Below are 24,215 nucleotides of genomic sequence, written 5' to 3' on the forward strand. Positions count from 1 at the left end.
TATATACACTATTTTCAGGGTTTTTACCAAATGTTATTATTGTCAGTGTGATGTAATGGTTAAGGCTTTGAACCTAGGACTTCAAACCCTGAGGTTGTGGGTTAAAATCTTGCTACTGACACCAAGAGCAAGTTACTTCACGTGCCAATGCACCAATTGGAAAAACAAATGAAATGTAAAAGAATTGGTTCTCAAATGTTGTAAGCTGCTTTAGATAAAAGTATCAGTTAAATAATAAGTAGTAATAATATTATTAGGCCACTGGTGATGCTTACTCTTAAAGATGGTGTATATGAGGTAAATATTCCTGCATTAGATCAATTTGTACTTTTCCTAATACGTTGGCTTTCGCTGATGATGATGGCAAAGCACAGTTTTACAGGAATGTGTATTCTTTTAAATTGAAATGGTTAATTAATGTTTAGGCAGAAGCATAGCAACTGGACAAGCAAGGCCAGCTATTACCTGGGGCCCCAAACTGGGAGGGGACCCCTCAAGGTGTCCGTTTATATAGGTACTCACTGCAAAAACAAATCACAGCATCAACATATTATATATTATTATATTACTGTCTGTGTGGCCCAGTTTCCATTGTGAGAGTGTCTGTGATAAACGCTATGTATTTAGTAACTTTAAATGTAATCAACATTGTTTTCAAAAATTATGAACACGTCAACATGTCTGGAAGTAAAATGTAGAAAAAAGTAAGAAAGGAGAAAAGGACAGTGGTAAGTAGTAAAGAATGTGTAATGTTAATTCAATTAGGTATGCCCATGTTAACACAGACATATTTAATAAAAGGCTATTATAACTAAACTACAGAACTGGAAGGAGCATCTTGCACACTTGGAACAAATGGACAGAGCATTTTACAGCAGCAGAGGAGAATAGCTGAAAGTTCTTCTGCAGTGAAAAAATAATCAGATCCATCACTAAAGCAAAATTTAACAGTTGGAATTAAGCCAACATCCAACTATAAGTAGAACCCAGCAGCCTGAAGTTGATTGTCCAGCCAGTAGTGAAAGCATGAATGCAAATGTCTTCAGAAGCAACTGAAAACACATTGAAACAACTCATCTCAGCACAAAGTTCAATATGTTCTTTACCTGTCAATGGTGTGTTTCTATATATTGAAATAAAAAGATTTGTGTTTTTTTTCTGTTGATCTTATTAATTTAGAATAATAATACTAATAGATTTTACCATGGGGACATGGGGGAAGGTGAGTGGGAAGGCCTTATGAAGTTTTTTTGTCTAGCGCTCCCAGAGTCGGTAGAATTGCCTCTGTCAGTAGGAATAGTATGATTTTCACTTGTGTAAATTGTTTATTCAGGTATTTCTTTTAGTTGTTTTGTGTTCTATGTTCTTTTCTGTTTTACACATTATTGTACATGGCAAATGTGATTACGTCTGTTTTTGCCTGTCCAGGACACCGCATCTTCTTCAGTTGCTTGTGCTGCTGTTACTAGCTTGTGCTATGCCCTTCGTTTACATAAAGCTCACTGTAATCAACGCAGAGAGCATGTAAGTTATAATATTTATAAATATATAAATAAAGAAAAAACATGTTGCCTAATTTTCCTTTTTCTGAAATGTCACCAAATTTTAATCGAAACAGGTAATTACTTTTTCTATTTATAATGGTCTGTCCTTTCTTAGTGCATACCTATTGGCCTAGATGTACAAATATGACAAATTTCAGCTATTTAACTAAGGGGTAATAGTATTCTTGCCGATGAGTGAATGAGTGAGTCAGCCAGTCTGTCAGTCCATCAGTCAACTTTGCATTATTTAAGTAAAGATTAACATTTTACTGATTCTCACATAAGCACAAGTAGTAGAAAATCACAAGGTCTTCAGCTTTTGTCTTCCACACAAAAAAAACAAACCTTCAAATTCCTAGTACTTTGTGTCTAGCTCCTGGAATTGCATTTTTCTTTGCCATGCATATTTGGGGAGCATAGGTGTGACAATGAAGAAGATGTTGTATTTAATATGTTCTTATTGCGGGACTTCAGTTTTGATTTCTAACGTACATGAGAAAAAATGTGAGCTTTTTAAGAATATTAAAATGACACTGATATCAGAATCTACTAGTGTCTGAGCATTGTTTTGTGTATTCGGTCTGCTTATATATTTGAATTATGTATTGTTGACTACTTCAAAATTGATTTGCATTTTGTGTCCCACATATCACATAGAAATGACATAATCAGAGACATATTGAAAAACTGTGCAACTCACAAGGTGTGCACATCAATCAACAAGTGATGTCATGAATTTCATTTTGTGTAAAAGCACAACTGCAACATGGCTTCCTTGTCTCAGGTTTGTTTTTCCAAAGATATAAATATTTCTGTATGATATGACAGAAGTTTAGTCTGTGTAACAAATTAAAATTCATTATGACTAAACTAAATTTACAATTAAGAACAATTATAACTTTGAGTTTAGTTTAACACATTCTGCTTCAATTTTCTGTTGCCTGTTAAAACAAAAACATTTTGTTTTCGGTCTTCTTTTGTTCTTTCTCTACTATTCAATACAAAAATATCTAATTATATATATTATATATATATGTGTGTGTGTGTGTGTGTGTCTATACTGTACATATATAAAGTACTGCAAAAACTGTCAAGGAAGTGAATGGGCACTGTATGTAAATTATATATTTTAGGTATCCCTCCAAATAATTTGACCACTTTTGTAATGTTATAAAATTGCATATCTGTGTGTTTTTGTGCTTTTGTCAGATTACTAGTTGACAGACACAATAACTCAATATACCGGGTTGGATAATGACTGACTGACTGACTCACTGACAAGTCATTCAGTTTGGTTAATTTATTAGCACTGTGATTTTAAACAAAGTCAATTCAGCAGACCATACTCTATGGTGCTAAATCTATATACTGTATATATAAAAGTCAATGTGTGTATGTATGTATGAATATTCCAGCATCACTTCTGAACGGCTGGAGCGATTTTCATGAAACTTGGTACACATGTTTATCATTAGTCGACTAAAAATACTGTAGGGTGAAATTAGCCCTAACCCAGCCCCTTCTGGGTAGGGTGAGGGGATGATCTTGCAGTCATATATGCATGTTATCATCCAGTTGACACTCCTAATGACTACCAGCATTCTTTATGTTTGAACACCACCGCCTCATTGTTGCTTTTGAAATTAAATAGAGTTACATATATATGCAAAGTTTTGTGATACTGTCAAAATGTCATCTTTAATTTTTGAATGGATTCACACATTCTAGGCATGCCTAAACCAGATTTGTTCACTTATGAAGTTATGTCTTTATACATGTGTCTTTATGCTAGGACATGATCTGCAGACACAAAAAAAGAGATTTCTTTAGAATATTTTGAGTTTTTTGCTGGAGCACAATTGGAGAAAGATAATATATACTTTTTTCAATAAGGTATGGGTTTTCGGTTTTATTCCACAAAATAAACTACTGGTCTGGAATAATTTATAGCTAAATTTACAGCTTTATTTTTCAAAGAAATTTAAAAATTAAGATTGTGCACTACAAAACATTGTATGCTATGTTTACTATAAGCAGTAGACTTAACTGTTTGCTACATATCCAAAAACCTGCTCACAAGTACATTGAAATGTATGAAGTAGGCAATTCATTAACTAAATAGCATGGCCTGACGCCTTTAGAGGGTATTTTGGTGGCATGTCATGCACTATACATATACATTTTGATATCAGACTTTCTATTGCTGCACATGATTACTCCATGTGAGAAAATATGTTGAGTAAATTGACAAAATATGAAAAACATCTAATCTCTGAAACTAAAAATCATTCATTTTACCTTACGCATAGCATAACGGTCAAGGGTAAGTTTTCAGCACTGCACAAGGCGTTTTATAGTTTGCACAGCTCCCTTGCAGTTGAACAAATTGTCTTGGTTTGTTGTGTTATGGAAAAAATACTTCATTGTTTTTCTGTGTGATTAAATGATTGCCTGACATGCCTGTTCAAAAATACTTATTTTAAAGATTTAAAATTTCTGAGAAGGTATGCTCGTTTGTTCTTGCCATCAGAAATGTAACTTATAATGAAATATTCCTGTTCTATTCATTTCCGAAATTAATTCCAGAAAGAAAGAACAAAACTTGTTTAATAGAATATAATACACATTCACTTTTTATGTATTCCTGTAGCCACAAAGCATGCATGTGTAGTTTTCAAAGGTAAACACATCAACAACATGCTGCTTCCTCTCCCTTTCACATCGTGATTTGGGAACATTTAGAAACCAAGCAGCTAATGAAAATTAGCCCACTCAGTAACAATTAGAATAGGCATCCGACTTGAGATAACTGTGACGATGTGAAACATTACTCGGCAGGACTGCAGCATACTTGGCTGATGGAAATTATGCCTCCTATATAGTACCTGATTACACCTTTAATCATTTCACAAATAAGAGTGCTTTCTTATAAATCATGCAAAGCAACTGAGATCATCAATTATATAAACTTGTCTCAATTAAATTGTTTTCATCTTTTTCTTTTTTTATTTTTTAACCTGGAGATATTTAGCGCAAGTACTCCAGTAATAGCAGAGGACACTAGACAGTTATGCAGTATTGCACTGAGAGGGCATGCCTGGAATACAGATGAAGGGATTTCAGTCATAAAAGGAAAAATCCACAGTTCAGGAAGCCCATCTCTGGTTCTCAAAGTGAAAGCAGGAGGCATGCATATAGTTGAGTTGACACAATGGATTCCTGTCTTAAACCAGACCATCTAAAGAAAAATAAAATTTAAGAATTTAACATGCTTCTTTTTTAATGGTTATTATAAGGGAAAGCTTTTTTTTATTTTTAAGTTAATGCAGTCTTTATTGTGTATATGTTGAGGTCTCACTCAGTGAGATTCAAGATCTTCAATGGTAAAAATGCATGGCACTGGAAATTAATACACAAGCTAAGGCTTGAACAAAAAAGGAAATCTTAGCTACAGTGTTGGCACAGAGTACATACAATGTATCGATAGATAGATAGATAGATAGATAGATAGATAGATAGATAGATAGATAGATAGATAGATAGATAGATAGATAGATAGATAGATAGATAGATAGATAGATAGATAGATAGATAAAGTATTACTATGTGGATATAAGCTGATTATATGGCATTATCTTTATTTACAGCATGAAATGACTAGAGAAACTAATAAAATCAGGTTCTTCCTATTTCATGTGCACACACTGTGTATGTTCTTGGTACAGAGCAATCAATTACCTTGTTAAGGTAAGAACAATTGCTTTATGGCTCCTTTACATTCTGGGCACATTTCAAGGCTGTAACCTTCCTTGTAAATATTTTTTGTGTTATACTGTACATTGTATACAAAATATTTTTATAAGATTATACTGTGGAAATAATTAACTTGATTCAGAAAAAAAGTGCTTACATTTAAGCTTTGAACAATTTATGTACTTTCCTCATCATACATATCATGTAAACAATCGTAGAAGAATGTCCATTGTTTTAAAGCAGTGCCTGGTCAACAGTATCATTATATATATACTGTATATATATATATATATATATATATATATATATATATATATATATATATATATATATATATATATATATATATATATATATATACTGTATATATATATATATATATATATATATATTGTTGACTGTATTATTCTGTAGAAATGCTGCAATCTATCACAGTAAATACCTGCCATATTGAGTGCAACGGACCTAAGTAGTGCAAGATAAAAATTATATCTTAGATTTAGAATTTAGCCTACATAACATTTTTGGAATATAAAGCATATGGCTCAAATAAAATTGCTGTTGACAGAATAAAGTGGTTTTATAAACTTCCATTGGAGAGTGAAAGCCAATGTTCTTTGCATCTATTTTAAATTTTCTGGCAAATTAAGGGTATCATGTGAAAACATTTCTTTATGGTTATCTGGATTTATGGAAGGTTCTACAAATACTTATCTACCATAAACAAAATTGAAGAAGTTATAGTGATATTTAACTGTAAACCTCAAGGAGAAATTCCTTGTTTGTATTGTGGTTGTGTCATTGATTTGTTCTCTATTCAATTTAGGCTAAACAAATGGTTTGAAAGTAAAAATCATGCTTTTTTAACACAGCAGATTCAAATTTTTGGTGAAATAATGCTTCAAATTAACTGTTGGACCATATGCTAATCAGATCCAAAATGTCAATGCACCCACTACACAATACAAATTAACACAATAATACCTTAATTCGATTCTCGTAAAGCATATTGGGATGGTTTATACTATACAAAGGTGCTATGTAAAATAAAGTTGCTTGTTTCTATTTACACAGAAAGTTGCAGCAAAGGGCAAACTAAATCATAGACTGCTATTGGAAAGAGTAAAACAGAGTGTTTAATGGCTGACTAGTACTTGAAAACTTATCTGTATATGATGCCAGGTTAAAAGTCTGTCGTAAAACTGTGCTTTGGGCCATGTGTCCTATTTCCATTGATGAGCAATTAAGAAAAAAGATGATTATAGCAGTTTAAAAAATATTAATTATTCTGTGTAGAGATCCATCACTACTTGAATACCAAAGTCCTGCAGTGGAGAAAATAACCAGGAGTTAGCATCAGTGTTTATATAAATTAAAATTCATTAGTAGTATTCAGCAAAATAGTAGTTTGCCTTCAGTAAATGAATGCTTTGAAAATTGTAAGCATAACTGCTTCAGCTCTTACAGTTGATTTCTTTATAGTTAATTGGTCGGCAAAAGAAAACTAGAAATCTAAAATAATGAGAAAATATATGTAATACGAAAAAGGGAGAGGGACTGAGTAGTGAGAGAGCTGGCTTCTTTCACATAAAGGTGAGCCCACTGTGGACATGGGAAATGAAACTGTAGGTCCCTGACTTACTGTAAATCTTAGCCTCCTTGAATTCTGACTGTGACCCTTTACTTAAAGACACAAGCAAACATTTGTATACTGAAGATTATTATTGGACAGGGGAAAATATTGCTAGTGCTGTAATATTCCAATAACATGCCTAGGTATCCTGTTTAGCTATTATATTGGTAAAATGGACAAGGTTTTCAATCATGGTCATCTTCTGGGGCAATCAGTCACACCTAGAAAGTGCACGTCATGCCAAAAAAAAATTGCTAAACTACAGTGTTGTGTATAATATTCCTGTTCCTGTGTCTTATGCCTGGAAAACCAACATGTTTCTTCTCAAGCAAAGCCCAGCTCTTCTATCTACGAATGAATGATGCTAAGTTAGAGAGGCGTCAAAGGTCCTAAAATAAGCCTGGAAAATTCAAGAGGAGTTATGGTCCATTGACCTTGGGAGGCCAGTGATTTTGGGCTCTGATACCACTGTATGCAGATGCCATCCTGCTCTGTATGGTCTTCTAGTCCGGCTTGAGTTGCTACTGACTTATTTAACATGGAGAATGAAATAATGCAGATTGAAAGGGCTCAGAAAGAATACTGTCAAAAGACTGAGCTAACAGTAACACAATACTAGCAAAACCACATAGCAAAGTAAAACATATTTGTAAGCTACGAGAGTAAACCTTCAAATATGAGGAAAAAAAAATCAACTTGAGAAAAAGTATGAAAGATTGATATATAAGAGAGCACTGAGATACGTAAATAGTAATTGTTGCCTAATATTGTAAGAGAGAGAAATGGCAATGAACATAATCGAAAATTTGGCATGATGGTATCCGACATGAAACCATAGAGTATAATAGACAGGGTCATTGTGTGAGTTATTTCTAATTCTGGAGGTGATATAACTGGTAATCTCCTGCCAGGTAGTGGACAGAGGTAGAACAAAGGGTAAGCTGTACATGGAGGCAACCGAGAGAGATACATGTAAATAGAGGTGCGATAAAAACAGACTAGAGTCAAGAGAAGAAATTATTAGCCTCAGGAGTTGGTCATTCTGCACCCATAAAGGTAGAGAACTATACGTGTATCGCTGATTCTCACAGCTATATGAAGAAAATTCACTAACAAAGCTTTTACCAAACCATTTTAAAGTTAAATTTACACTTCCATATAGATTATAATAGCAAAGCTGTCTCTACTTTTAGTGGTTTATATGTTTATGACAAACACTATACTACACAGTTGTAATGTACAAAAGAAGCAGAGCTGCTTGCCCTGACCTGGAAAACATATCTTATGATTAAAGCTGACACACGGTATTCCATACTATTGCTCCTCTATTCACCTTCTATGGTTTTGTAGGCTCACATACATACCGTACATGGAAAGCCTCATGTCTGCACTTGTATTCTGCATCTTGCTTTCTCACTTGTTCACCATTATAAAGGAAATAGTATAAGGCTGTGGTTGGATAAACAGAATGCCAATATTTATATATACAAACAATATCACTTTAACAATTTCAGTCAGAGCTCTGCTCAGCCCCTGAGGAATGTTTCACCACGTTTCAATGTTTTAGCTTCACTAGAATTGTCCTAAGCAGGTTACTGCAAATTCTGCAGAGCCGCTTCTCTTCTGACTACTTACATTAACATGACAGCATTTCTCTGGGTAAGCATGCATGTAATACTCCATTTTATTTATTTATAGTGTGTGAAATTCCAAGAACGGTCTCAGTGACTGTGCCTCCAATCAGTCAATTAGCCAATTAGGTCAAATATTAATGTCACGAATTTGCACAGCGATGTACCTGCTAGCCCAGTCTTTCTATGCCACCAGCAAGCTGACTTCATGATAAATGTGTTTGCCAGAGGTGAACAGCTAATACTACTCTTCTACTATCTCCTGAATGTAACACTGAAACTATTTCCTATTTTGGGGTAAAAAAAGTAATCTGTAACCTGTAAAAAATCACTTTGCTAACTATTAAGAGGTACACATATGTTGTAAATTTCAGGTTATTATTGGATATTTGGGCGACATATGTACAGTATTCAAGGTGACTTACAAAATACAGTATGATTATGTTTTACTATATTTTTGCAACTTTAGCACAGATGGGTTAAGTGACATCCGCTGGATTATACATGCAAGAATTCACCTTGCAGCCTTATAGTCCAATACTCCGAGGTCCAGTGCCATAGCCACCACACCACACTGTGTGTGTTTGTATTTTTGATTATTTCAAATTCATTAACGCAGAAAAGCAATATACATTATGGGAAGCAATGAAATTTCAATGCCTCACTTTTGTTAAGCATGTTAAAGAGAATATAGGAGAATTTTATAAAATAATTGAAGTGACTATGCCTATTGTAAAGTGACTTGTCCCTGGGCCTTTTCATACCTAATTGCAGCTACTGTATCTAGGCCAACAAGTGGATGATCAGTGCAGATGTTTAGACCAGCTGTCGGTGAAGCAACAAAAGAAAGATAGTACCAACCAATTAAGCTTGCATGAAGAATCACTCAGAGTCCACAGGTAGGTATCCTGGATTATGTAAACTGAGTTGATTTTTTTTTAATTGTGCCAGTTACACTAGACAGAGTTAGGAAGTTGGTTTAGGAAGTTAGGTTAGGAAGTCCCAAGCAACTGTAATTCCTTTATAATATTATATTATTATTAGTATTATATTTGGCTGATGCCTTTTTCCAAAGTACATAAGCAATAAAAATTTGGTAGTTATATCAAATATACAGTATATTTTCGACAGCAAGCAGGTTAAGTGGCTTGCTCAGAGCCACACAGTCGGAGGTGAGGGTTAAGCCTATGGCCTTGTTTAAACTCAAGTGACACAACCACTGCTCTGCAGTGCTTGCCAGTACTATTATTGTCTTGTCTGAGTGTTAGTTGGAGGCACTGGGATGATTGGTGAAAATGGCCTGATTATTGAGTATTCTTTATTTCTTGGCTGCATTCTATACTAGAAAGAGTCAATGTTGCTTTAAAAGTTAACTTCTAAATTTCTAAATACTTTTTATATTCCAAAATAAACTACCTTTACTTTATACGCTATTCTTAGTGAACATCATCTCAAAACATTTTACAAGTTCAGGACCACAGAACACTTCAAGTATATTATTACTTTATAGTTTGGGCTGGTTTAGGGTGCTGAGTCACAAATTGAGTTCTGTCTGCAATTTTCATACAGCTTTAGAATCTATTTTTGTCAGCATCTTAAGAAGCCTGCTTCTTTTCCACACAATAGTGAACGCGAAACAATTTCTAATCATTTTGGTTAAGTTTATTGCATAATTTCCACAAAATAGCCACACTATTGACCCGGCTAAGATGAAAATATGGCAATCCCTAAGGCAAACAAAACAATCAAGACCAGGAGATGGGAAAGAAAACAACGCCTGGAAGAAGCACGGGTCAAAGCCAGAAAGATAATGAATCAACATTAACAGCCCAATGCACAAAATAGAACTATAGTCGATAAAATGTGCCAAGTTCTAACTCCCTTCAATGATTTTTGCTATACATACAGATCCCAAAACTTGGAAACTGGAGATAGCGTGAGTGCCGCCAATCCTAAAAGCTGCAGGCACGATGATGTCAGATGTCATACTTCTGGCTGTCACATGATAGCAATGCAGCACCTCATTTACAATATGGATGCTGTTATTCATAAATGTGCAAAATGGTAGCACTCAAAAAAAAAAAAAAATACAAAATCGAGGTACAGTAGAATCACCAAAAAAAGATTAAAATGAAAATAATAAAAAAAAATACTTGCAGAAATGGACTGTTCGTAATACAAATTGATTTACTTATAACAGTTGTGAGGTACACATAGAATATCTTCATAATTTCAATATTAAAATTTACTGCTTCTTTCTTTCTTCCTAATTGCAGAAATTTGAGTAATAGCAACAGTGTGACCTTCCTCGTGCCTAATTGTTATAAACAGATAAGAAATGTGACCTGTAGGGGTCACCAACTGAGCCCACAAACCATCCTACACACCAGCACAAATTCCAGTTAAATAAATAATAATTAATTTTAACAAATAAAACACAACTCAGGCACAAATCCTCCTATTCTCCTATGTAACACTACAGATTGGAAGCACTTTTGGGTCAGGCAGAAGTTCCTTAAAGTGGGAACTATCTGTCCCTGCAGCGCCCCATGCCAGCACCCATGGAACACTGCAGGTCCGTATAACGGGACATCAATTCCCAATCTGCCCTGCGGGTATTCATGGAGGCGCTATAGCTCAAGAAGTCTGCCAACTATTATATCAGGGAAGCGATTGGTATCCCCCTGTCCTTCCATTAAACTGGCCTCCCGGCTGGGTAAGAGACTTTGAACCATCTCGGCCAGAACACCAGCCCATGGCTGATGTTCATTACACAATACACATATAAAAAGTGCTTGTCTTAGCGTGTGTTTCAATGGATTCAAATGGTCTTGTTAAAATGTAACTAACAGCATCACTGTATTCAGACTTTGTGAAGTTACGTATGTGGAAGGTGAAGAGTAATGTCAAGTCTGATGTGTAAAAGGCATAAATATTAGATATAATTACTCAGCCGGAGTCTGACACTGGACAGCAAGCTGCATGAGCTACTGAGAATTTAGTAGATGCAGTGGATTTATCACCGGTAAAAAGCAGATAGATGTATGGACTTGGTTACAGAGGCTACTAAGATATTGGTTTACTGTACATACTGTAGCCTGCAATGCTGAGATGAAATAAAGGAATGATATTTTTCAGCTATATAATGCACTTGTGAGGTCTTACTTAGAAGATTATGTGCAGTTATGATCTCCACATTACAATATAGATATAACATCATTAGAAAAAGTCTAAAGAGAAGTGACCAAACATATTTTATTTGGGGACTGCAGGGTATTAGCTTTAAGGTAAGCCTGAAGGAGCTAAATCCTTCCATATTAATGGAGATTTAGAGATAACATAATAGGAATGTTCAAAATTATTATACCAACTACAGTATATCTTCAATTCAAAGTTGGGGACAGATGATAGAGGCTAGTAAGGGAAAATTTCACACAAACATTGGAAAGGTCTTGTTCACGCAGAAAGAGAGTAATATATAAACAGAATATATGAGTGGTTTGTGCATTAAATTGCACTTCTGTGGGGACTTTGAAATACTGATGTTACAATATTTTGAAAACTTTAGGTGAATAGGCATCAATAAGCTATTTTGGGCTCTTTAAAAATTTTATCTCCTCTTTCTATGCTTCTATGCATTCTTATATTTCTTTTAATGAAATGTTTTTGATTTTTTGGTTTTTCACCACCAAGTTGTTTATATATTTTTCCTTTTCTCAAGTTCCATGATCATACTTGGTCTACCCTGGAGTGGATGCTCTGTCCTATATAATGAACTTGTGTTCTGTCCCATCTGCTGTTAACTGTTACTGTTATTTGTTGAACTGTGCCCTGCCTTTGTCTTGTCATTTATTAACACATCTGTCAGTCACGTTCCACACTCACAGTGGTGTTATAAATGTCCATGAAACTTACGGAAAGTCCACATGTCCCAAAATGAACCATTTAAATACAATGCACCCGCTGTGACTCACATAGAGACTACTTTATCTCTTGTATTGGTCACGTTTGAAACTTAATCTTTAAGGTATATAAACCCCTGGGTCTGGGAAGTTGTGGTATGCAGCAATTTAAACCTCTGTCTACATGCTTCTCTTTGTCACGATTCAGCCGTGGAAATCACTCGCCTTGTAACTGTCCTTTCAAGCTTTATTTTTTAATGTATACTGCCTACTATGTTTTGCTTTGTAAATAATAATTTTTGTCTTTGGTTGTAAAACTATATAAACCTGCATGTTTTCTTCGTATATATTTCAGTTTACAATGATGTACATCGAGTAAAAGTCTTCAAGAATGATCACCCTTGTTGTTTTTATGTGGATGTGCTGAGCTGTTTAAGTTTTTTTGTAGCCACGATGAACAAACTGTGTGCAGTGAGGTAGAGAAACCTGTTTTCAGATGCCTTCTGTCCATATTAAAGAAACTGTTGTCATTTGTCTATAGAAGAATTCTTTTCAGGATGTGACTGATGTTAAAAGTCTTGTATGGCGTATATACTTGCAGATAATTTCTCCTGCGGATAAGTCAGAGCTTGATTTTACGGTATCATTTCTGGTATTTTATAATGTCGGTCGTATAAGTCGAATGCAGAAAACTCACTCTATTGATTCAAGAGATTATGATATGCAAACGCCCACCTGAGAGAGTAACCATGGAGCACACTGCCTTGTTTTTCCATGTATTGTGCCTATGTGACCACACAGTAATACTCTAACTATTCTGAAACAATGTTTGCACTGTTTTGTGTTTTTTGCATCTCACACACTCATACACCTTTATTGTAAGAGCATCCTTTATCTATGATGGAGCATTCAATCAGAAGAAAATATGAAGTTCGTTTTAAATTAAACGTCGTTCACGTGACAAAAGAAATTGGTAACTGCTCGGCAGCAACAAAATGTCTGAGAAACTGATGCAAGATTAGGCGGGCGTAAAAGTCAGGGTCTGATTTTACGATCGATTTTTAGGGTTTCAAGACCCAACTTATACACGAATATATATGGTATGTATATTTTTGTATATACAGTATAATATCATGTTTCTCTGGGGTTTTTTTTTTTACATCACTATAATTTTGTGTTTATTTTTCATACTTTATTTGTAATTATTGTATAGCACTCTGGGCACCTAAATGGATATGCACTTAATAAGAGTAAAATGAAAATTTAATTGAATTAATTAAAAAGCTAATTATCAGACTTGATGTCAAAGTGTATACATACTGTATTGTTTAGCTCTAACGACAGAATTCTCTGGCATTATTTTCAAACTTAAAAATACTTTATTACATTTGAGAGTTGTCTTCGGTTTTTCCAGTTCTGATTATCAACAATGGGACTTTTCTCATCTTCATTACTGATGAGTTTTAAGTTAGTATCTGATGACAAAAGGGTCTTCTCTTACATTCAGAAACCACACTTTCAGACAGTATAAAAAGAGAAATTAAATGGGGGAGGTGAGTTTATGATGGCATCCAACCAGCACGGATCTGAACAACAGTGCAGTTTGATGAAGATATTATTAATCATTTACGTGAATATGTGTGTAGCATAGATTCTATTAAAGCATATTCACTGCAGCATGAAAGATTCCTTACTGCACTGTACACATGCTTTTCTGTTGCACACACTGCGGCTTTATACCTTTTCTACCATTTCTCTTGCAAGTCACTCAGTGTGTACCATTTATTATAGTCCTTACATACTCCACATTTGAATGCACATATTAATTGCATATGAGAAAATAAGAAAACAAAAAAAAAAATCTAATCAACAATTTGACCTTCTTTCAAGCCAAAAGAATTGAGGAACAATAAAAAACAATTATGGCATATCCAACCCCAGTTAATATTTCACAATGAACATTAAAAAAAAAAAAGACGGGCTAATTATTAACTGATGCACAGTCAGATATGAATGTTAAAGCCCTTTTATTTTGAAAAATGAGGCATTTTTCACAGAACTCTGCAGCCTAGGATCATTTATAAAATTTTCATTGCATTCACAGGACTCCAAATCATTGGTATATGCTCAGAAATTACTTTTTACATCCTGGAACGGCAAACACGTAGCAACACTGTTAGCTGTCATAGTCTGTTGACGGGAGATGACTGCATTGATATTCTTTGTCACTACTACATCTTCATTGCTATCACTGGAAATGGTTGGCATGCAGCTTTGAAGTAATGAGGTGGCGTGCACAGATAATCCCCATCTCAACGCCTGAGTAATGTGCCATCTGACTGTGATGAATTACCGCTTTCGCCCCCACAATGTAATCTTGGTTTTGATGTCTCCAAAGTGTGAATTGAATCCAGAGGTCAGCGTGTGCCAAGAAAGGCCACATCATGCTATTAGGGTATTAAAATTCATCAGCCGAGATATCAGCCACCAAAAGCTTAGAGAGACCTCCTTGAAGCCACATCTTGCATTAAGCAAAAGGGCCATTAGCTGTGTATTTATACATCTTGGCCCTTCATTGGAGGTGCTATGAAGGCAAGGAGCTAAGTGACAGTTTTAGAGCCATGTTACACTAAACCATATCATTCTGAGAGGGACTGCAACAAACATGGAGAAACCTATTTTAAAAGCACATTTCTGGATATTTTAGTATCTAAAGTTAATTAAATAGAAGGAAACATGGAGCCCACAGCAAGCATTGCAAGGGTTAAGCATAAGAACTTGAATCAGTATAAAATAACACAGGGGCTCATAACAGATTTAGTTATCTGTTTTATATAATGCCTTTCATGACAAGAACTGTGTGAGACTCTCAGCTGGCACTGTAAATGTGCAGAGTAATAACAATAAAACAGATATTTTATGTTCCTGTGCAGAAATCATTTTTAAATTTACATTGACTGACAACCTTTCTTTTCTCAAAAATAGATAGCATTTTTATCTTGAGTTATAATTTTTTAAATTGAATTTTAATGCACAATTTAATGGTGCTTGCAACAAAGGGCTACAAAAATGTGTAGACATTGTGAATCAAGTCAGGACTTAAATTATAATATTCCGGCCAGTGCCCCAGCTGAAAGAGTGACATTTATGGGTTAGGGAAATAATGGATCGGTTATCACTGGATTGGATACTGAGGGATGCAGAATGGGGTGTTGTTCACCTATTCCTAGGACAACATATGGCAGCAGAAGGATGGCACTACATATTTTATTTTTAATCAGGCTCCTTAAAAAGAGAACAAAAATTGTACTTTAAGAGGAAAAAGGCCAAAGAGATTGCTGGGATGCCTGGGACCTCCAAGGAAAGCACTGGGAGTACAGTCCCAGGAGTTTTACAAGGCCAAGCCGAGCCCCTGAAGCAACTCTTTGTTTGAACCAGAAGTACTTCTTCACTGGAGTGTAGGCCAGATAAGCTTAGAATTAGGAGAGGAGTATGAGAGGCAAGGGTTCTTCTGATAGAGAGGAATAGAAGCCAAAGTGAATGAGGAAGGAGTAGAGAGAGGGTCGAGTGTTATATTTGTGGACAAGTGAATAAGGCCCCTCTTAGGCCAAGACAGAGACACTTCAGTGTATAGACAGGCCCATCATTTTATTTGGTTTTCTTGTGATATGGTCACTCCGTATGTTGATCTTCTCTTGTGCATGCTTATTTTTGGTCTAAATAAAACAACCCACTGTCATTTCACATGGCCCTCCTTGGCTATTCTGGCTTTAGGGTCTGCACAAAAGTACCCCTTTCGGTTACAGCATATATTATTTTTGATACTATAGTATGGGAATTACATCATAATAAAATTCTCTTCCACTCTTAAACCATGATTATCTGCATCAGTAGATTGGCTCTGCTTTGAACGTTAGCTATAATGTGTCAAATAATGTGTCAATCAAAAAGCGCCCCATTGGATACATGTTTATGCCTTGCACCCTTAACTTCTGATCCTAGTCCATGTGCCATTTTATTTAAGAGATCTAGTGTAATGGAAGGAATGGATAGATGGGAAGATGGATGGGCAAAGAACAGTTGTACTTCTGCCACACGACTGAACTTAACATTGATCAATGCACTCTCATCAATGATCTAAGAAACCTGATGGAAATTAAGAGAGCACAGAATATAAATATAAAATAAGAAATTGTTCAGTGAAATCATTTGAAAATAAGAAACAACATCATTATTAAAGGGAAATAAGCCACAATTCTCTGTTGCACTGAATGGCCAGGTGGTACATCTTTTTTTTGCAAGGTGCAGCCAGCCTCTGGAAATTAATTATTATCCAGGTCTCAGTTTAATCAATAGGGAATGGCACTGAATACAGAAGCATCCAGTCCTCCGAGCTCAGTCTCATTAACGACAAGACGGCCTTTGATATGAGCACATTAATCAATTTCTGCTGGAGATTCATTTTTATACAAGCAATACAGTAGATGAATTTGTGAAAGTGAAAACTAGCACTGGAGAATGCAATATATTTATATAGCTATAGATGTGGTGACACTCTATATAATGAATACAGAATTGAGGGAAGCCATTTCTTAGGCATAAAGCTGACTTACAGTGTGCAAGATAGATAGATAGATAGATAGATAGATAGATAGATAGATAGATAGATAGATAGAGGAGAAGGAGATGATTTTCATATACTATTATATTCATATATTCACGTACAACCTGAATGCGGTATTGCAGCTCACATGTGGGAGCTGTTTAAATTATGCCGCCACTTAATTGTGTTTCGGCAGAACTAATCTGATTGTGCATGTAAGAAAGAAACATATCTCGTCTGCGATACTGATATTAGTATGCACTCAGAAACTTTTTATCAGAAACAGATCCTATTTGTTAGTCAATAGCTGGCAGCTTCTCTAAATTAATAGAAGCTGGAAAATAAGAATCAGCATCACAAGCTAACATTTGATTATTACTGGGGGTGCTTTATTGAGTTACTAATGCTGTTGAATGGTTTATTAAACTATCATCCACGTTGCTTTGGTAGATCACAAATCTTTGTTCTCTATTATCACATATTTATTGCCTGCTTCATGCAGGCAGACAGCAGGAGCTGTTGAATATTTTCTCTGTAAGCATGTACAGCTACTCACAAATAATGAATAACGTCTTTTTGATCTTGTCTGCGTAAATCACAAAAGAGGTCTGCAATCCACATTAATCATTCACAGAGGAGAGTGCAGAAAGGGAATGGGTGGGAAGGATGATGGGGACCCTGTACAAGGATTGTCCAAGATATAGAACTACCTACTGGTGGGCCTGAGAGGGGGGTCTCTTTACTGTGAGGAAAACTTGATGGAAAATGGCTAATCTGTCCCTAAGAAAAGACTCTTAGCAGTGGAGGAATCAATATACTACATACTGTAAGAGTATGCTGAAGCACATTCTGATGCACCATATGAATTAAACTCTGGGCAAGGATATAAGTGCATAAGTGTTGAACACATTAGTGATATCACTTTAGACAGGATTTATGCATATTGTTCCATATGCTAAACCTGAAAGATGAAAGACAGGAGTTGAAGAATCTAGAGTTATGGACTCAGATGACAGCTAATGCACTGCAGCGTGCATGCAGTAAGAAGGACTAGCTTTCATGTGAGCAAACATTATTACTAAAGTCAATGGAAGAGAAATGAGATGGGAACCCCCTCATACTGACACTGCTGAAGGGGGAAAGGAAAGAAAAGACAATATCAACTATTGACAAGACAGTTGCTCAATAATTTGATGCAGTTAAACTAACCACATTCAAGTGGTCCTTATCTGCATAAGAAGGTTGCAGATCAGACAGCAATCAATTGATCTTTATGCTAAATAACTTCCTACGAAGGAAAACACGGAAATGCTTACAATTATACAAGCAACTTTTGTCTAGCAGATGCAGGCCACATTGTGACTAGCCCCTATGTAATTAATGTAATTGAAGATTTATCAGTGGCTCTATGGGTGTTGCATCAGCTCAGCCTAAAAAAAAAACTGGTTCAGTTTTGTCCTGCAAGCTAACCCAGCAGTGATAATGTCTGATAGGTAAAGAGGAAGGTGGTTTAGTGACACAGGCAGTAAACTCTATGCAAAGACACTGAAAGAGAAAAGAAATGATGTGCAGTTATAGCTTTATAGTTGGATTAAAAAAAAAAATCGGGTCAGTGCCTCCAGCTACTCCCAAATGTTCATCTCTCAGCTCCATTAAAAAAGAAAGCATGTCAAATCAAAGGAATTACTGATTGCTTTGCCTTTATATGCCTCTCTAACACTCTGCCCGCCTGATAATCTAAGTCTTGCATGGCTGAACTGTTTTAAACATTTTCTGACACATTTCATTATTGTGACCAGAGGATTCCTTTAATGGGTCCGAGAACAGAATCCACCTAGCTTGGTGGACTCAGAGGTCCACCTTTCAAAGAGTAGTGGCCAGAACCTATAGCTAAGATAAGGACAGTGAATTAATGTGGGTGGGGAACGTTGTATTGCAATAGGATGTTAAAGACCACTAGTAGTGGTGACATGGTATCTAGCATCAGCCCATTCGAGAACAACAGGGAAGATCATATGACAAGAAAAGGATTGCAGTGCTGAGTTTTTCATTTCCATGACTCGATCTACAATAGTCATGACATCTACTTGACAATCAGTAGCGAGGAATGCTGCGAAATGTTTAGTAGAAACATCTGTCATATACTGCAAGGATAGGCTGAAAAACCTATCAGCTCTGTAAAGCCAGATCAGATTTATCCTTATACCCTTAAATCTTGTCTTTAAACCTTGGATCACTTCTGTATTCCCTACTGACCAGGATACAATTTTCACCTGATCTCATGGCACTGGCCATAAGGAAGCTGGGCTTTCGAGGAGTTTTAAAATAGCTGGAAGGCAGCAGTGTAATCAACCACCACAAAATCTTCTTGGAATTGCAGTCACTCATTTCCTAATACACAATCGCTGCCGACTTCACCACGCTAACACAGTGGCTCTTTGAGCCAATGAACAGCATACAAGAAATGACTACGTTAGCAGCAAGGTCATTTTAGTTACATTTTTAAAATTAGTCAAAAGTTCAGAAAACGAAACGGGAAAGTAAATAACAGGTAAAAACAGAAATAAAAAATATTTGTGTTGGAATTTTTAATTATTAGTGACTTACTTGAGTTTAAGAAAATTCATTTCATTTTAATTTTTATTTTGGCTTAAAATATCTATCCAAAGGAGATTAAGAAATGCACACTGTGTCCACGTACCAAAGTTATTGTAGAAACATTCAGATATACCCATAAAAGACTCTAAGAGGATACTTTTGCTCCAGCTTTCTATATATTGATATTCTTTGAACATTTTATGAAATGAGTGTTATTCACATTGTAGCAGTGTCCACCTGTTCAAGGAGCAGGCTAGCCACTCTGGCAGCGCTAACAATTTTCACTTTGTCCTTTACACTACCATATAACAGAAGGTAATTTGGACAACTTACTAAGCATTCCTGGTTTAATAAATAGCTATACCATGAAAGTTTTTCTTTTTTTTGCTTTTCGATTGACTGATTTTGACCAGTATAGCTTGTCACCTTACCTTGTTAAGTAGGTTTGTGTTTCTCCAGCATGTCAGTCCTTAACCTCTTTATAGAAATCTTCGTGAATGCAGTTTAAATGTTTTTAAATTTGCTGGGGTTTATTTGACACCCACAGACATGACCACCATTTACACCAATTACAAACTTGCTCTTGTTACTGTCCGTGCCACGCTTCAAGTACTCCTACAGAGTATGGACAATTCTTTGCTGATTCTTTCTAGCTAGCTGACAGTGTACTTTTTAGTCTTCACTCACTATTTAGTTTTGTTTTTGTTTCTGTTAACAAAATTAAATGTTTTTTTTAAGTTATTTTAGATGGAGAAAGCATTGCACCACACAAATCCTTTCAGATTTTTCATGCTCACTGTAAGATAAGGAATGCCTGAAGTTAGTTAGTCAAAAAAATCATGAATAAAGAATCACCTACAATAGAGGTGAATAAAAGTTACAGAAGACACTAGAGGAGTGGAGGGTCTGGAAGGCTGGGACACCAACAGACACTGATTTCGACAAAAGACAGAAGTTCAGTCACTATCTACGAACATAAATTCTATCAAAGTCAAAGTCTTCAGAGTTGAAATGTAATTCCCTGCCTAGGGTGATGATTGGAAAGTAATTGTGTATTATTACAGCAAATGACATTTGTTTCTTTTTCCTGTGTGTTTTCTGTAATATATCGTTTTCCTGAACAGCCAAGGAAAAAATCATTAAAAACACTATTTTGTGGCCTAAGTAGAAAATTAATCCAATACATGTTAAGCAACAGCAGGAGCTCAGCGCTCTTGGGAGACTGTACAGTGTGTTTGTATTTTTGCTTGTTTTTTAAAAAGCTGTATATCTGGCCTGTATTAATAGATGTTTTTAAGAATTTCTTACAGCACATATATCTAAATGCCACAAGATTTTAAAAAGGCAGAAAAAGGAAAACCTCTAAAATAAGGAAGGCTGTTGAGAAAACCCCTTCCTGCTATTATACTCATTATTACACCTAGTGACTTGAGAAAGTTTCCCACCTGTCTGAACAGCTGTCCCCACCAAAGGCTCAGTGTGGTAGCAGCAATTAGCTAATCTGAATTGGAATATGAATTGATTAATGAGAATGAAGCCCCTTTCCCGATCCACTAAATATATTAAAAGAAAGACACTATCTCAGACATTAGGCATTGTCTTAGAGCCACATCAAAATCCCCAACACTTTGAATCAAAAGAGCTTACAATCAGATCAATTCAAATTCAACCTGACTTTCACAATACTAAAATAGCATGTGGCAGAGCAACTGATCACTAATTGATATCCAAATGAGCTGTTGAGTTTGAATTGGATGAATGGAGCTGCCCGATTAAAAAAATAAATCATTTTGAGGTTGTTACAGCTTAAAGCAGATGACAAGTGGATGGTAAGGAAAAACAGAAACCAAGAAACAAAGTCAGAAATTGAAGAAAAAATCCAAAGCCAGGGGTTTGCTATGAAGCTTTTTAACTTACTAGTCTAAACAGACATTTGGACTCAGCACTGGACCCAGGGCAACAACAGTTGCCCTAACCAGGGAATGTGCCTGGCTGGAGGATAAGAGACTCAGCAAACCCTTTATCGTCTTGCATGGAAGGTCTACCATATGTTAGTTTGTCTCATGTGGCTACAGCACCACTTCAAGCTTATTCAAAGCTTGCCTGCTAATCACGCTGGATTGTGTTACTCTTCTTGAAGCTCATGTCACTCCAGCCTTAATGAAATTCTACTTTAGGAAAACTGTCATTACTATGTTAGGGCAGAATCTTATTTGTTTAAACTTTTTAAACATAACCAAGCTGTTTTTTGGTATTTAATGAAATTTCTAATTGTACATTGTCATTGGTGCTTATCAATTAACACCCAATCCCCCCATTATGGAAAAGTGAAAGTTTTCAGAAAGGTTTGCAAATTTATTAAAAAAAATCAAAAACTGAAATCTCTCATTCCTTTTTTTAATTCAGTACTTTATAGATGCCCCATTGGCAGCAATTACAGCTTTAGGTCTTTTTGGATAAGTCTCTACCAGCTTTGCACATCTGGGTTAGGACTATCTTATTCTTCCTGGCAGATCCTCTTAAGCTCCATTGCATGGAATGAGAAGAGTCTGTCAACTGTCATTGTTAGTTCTCTCCACACTTGTTCTATGGGGCTTTAGTAGACGCCACTCAAGACCAGTCAGAGACTTGTCCTGAAGACACTCCAGCGTTGTCTTAGCTGTATGGTTTGGGTCATTGTCATGCTAAAAGGTTAACCATTGCCTCAATCTGAGATCCCATAAACACTGGAGCAGATCTCTCTGTATTTGGCTGCACTCATCTTTCCATTCATTCTGACCAGACTGCCTGTCTCTGCCACTAAGAAGCACCCCATAGCATTCACTCTAATGAAGGTATTAGTTAGTTGATGGCATAGTGCTTTGTGTTCTGCCCAAAGAGTTACATTTTTGTCTCATCAGACCTGAGAATCTTCCTTGTCATGTGGTCAGAGCACTATGAATGCTTTTTGGCAAACTCCGACTGGGAGTTAGCCACTCTGCCATAAGCAATTGATGGAATGGTACTGAGATGGTGGTCCTTCAGACGGGTTCTGTCTTCTCAGCAGAGGACTTCAGAAGCTCTGTTAGAGTGACCATTGGGTTTTTAGTCACCTCCTTAAACATTGTCCTTCTTGCCCAGTTACTCAGTTTGAGTCCTGGTGGTTCAGATTCCTTCCATTTCATTATTATGGAGTCCACTGTGCCCCTGAGAATATACAAAACTTTACAAATGGTTTATAATCCCCTGGCTCTGATCTATGCATCACCACGATTTTACTGCTTATGTCTACAGGGAGCTCCTTGGACGCCATGGCTTGCTTGTTGTCCTGACATGCATTGTGAATTGTGGGACCTTTTAATACAGAGGTGTGCACCTTTCTATACTACGTCCAGTCAATTCAATGTCCCACATTCGGACTCCAATCAAGCGCTGGAAACAAGCAAACGAGTTGCTCCTGATCACAGTTTGGCGTGCCCCAGCAAATGGTCTGAATTTTTATATAAACGATTCTTATTCAATTTGCATACCATTCAGAAAATATGTTCTCAGTTTGTTATTATGAGGTAACTAGTGCAGATTGATGGGCAAAAATGGCAAATCATTCCATTTAAAATAAAATCTGCAACACAATAATGTCTGCGGAAAGCAAAGGGCTGAATTGTTTCTGAATCCACTGTGTGAATATATACTGTATATATAGATATGGATATAGACAATAAAAATTGATTAGTCCATCTTATGTTACACAGCCACTGTCTGAGAGTCTACAAATTCTATCACTGTTTTAGAATCCCCAGGGAATCCACCTATCTAGCTTTAGGCTTAATGAACAGAACACATACTAACATGTAAAACATTTTTGTACTATGATTTTATAGAAAACGGCATGTTGTAATTGATTCATGATTATATAGCAACCTTCACAACAGACTCAGAGTGTAATACATAGGCAGTAGGTAAGATGCAAAATAACACAGAAAATGGCACAGAACATGCACTTTAATCATAATAATTCCAGTAACAAGCTGGAATTAAAGCATGATTGCTAATAAAAAGAGAATAAAAATATTCGACTGCTATTCATTTGAAAGAAATTAATTTCCAAGGGTAAAAGGTAATTTCTGTATAATATATCACCTTAAACTATGAACATTATTAAAAGCTAAAGAAGCAGGCTGCTTGGAGCCAGACAGTTAGTAAACCACAATGGCTGCTACACCACACATGCATAGAGCAATTTATCAAAGAGGAAAATAGGCAGGTTTGTGTTAAATCTCCTCAGAACAATGAGCATCAGACTAACTTTCAAGAGTGAGAACACAATCTGCTTTTTTCCTTGGTAGCCCAATAAACAGCTCTGGATAGGTGCACTTGGCATCATGACTGCTTTCTCGAATCCCCATGCTGACAATACGTTTGACTCGATTCTTAGTTGTCCTTATTTCACGGTACAACAGGCAAAAGTCTGGATTGGGATTTTGTTTCCTGGAGGAACTGGAGTTTCAAGCTACCTTTTTTTATTTAGAGTTCTTTTTTTTAATTAAAACACTGAAAAAAGATATACAAAGG

At 35.9% G+C, this 24,215-nt stretch overlaps 1 protein-coding gene across 8 annotated transcripts in view; it reads right to left on the bottom strand.

The window, feature by feature from the left end:
* Positions 1-24,215, bottom strand: part of LOC120539266 (neurexin-2-like) — a 2,018,463-nt gene that overhangs the window by 316,254 nt on the left and 1,677,994 nt on the right. The gene's annotated exons all lie outside the window — the stretch shown is intronic.

This window comes from Polypterus senegalus, chromosome 11, assembly GCF_016835505.1.
Source record: "Polypterus senegalus isolate Bchr_013 chromosome 11, ASM1683550v1, whole genome shotgun sequence".
In the NCBI taxonomy this organism is placed as follows: Eukaryota; Metazoa; Chordata; class Cladistia; order Polypteriformes; family Polypteridae; genus Polypterus; species Polypterus senegalus.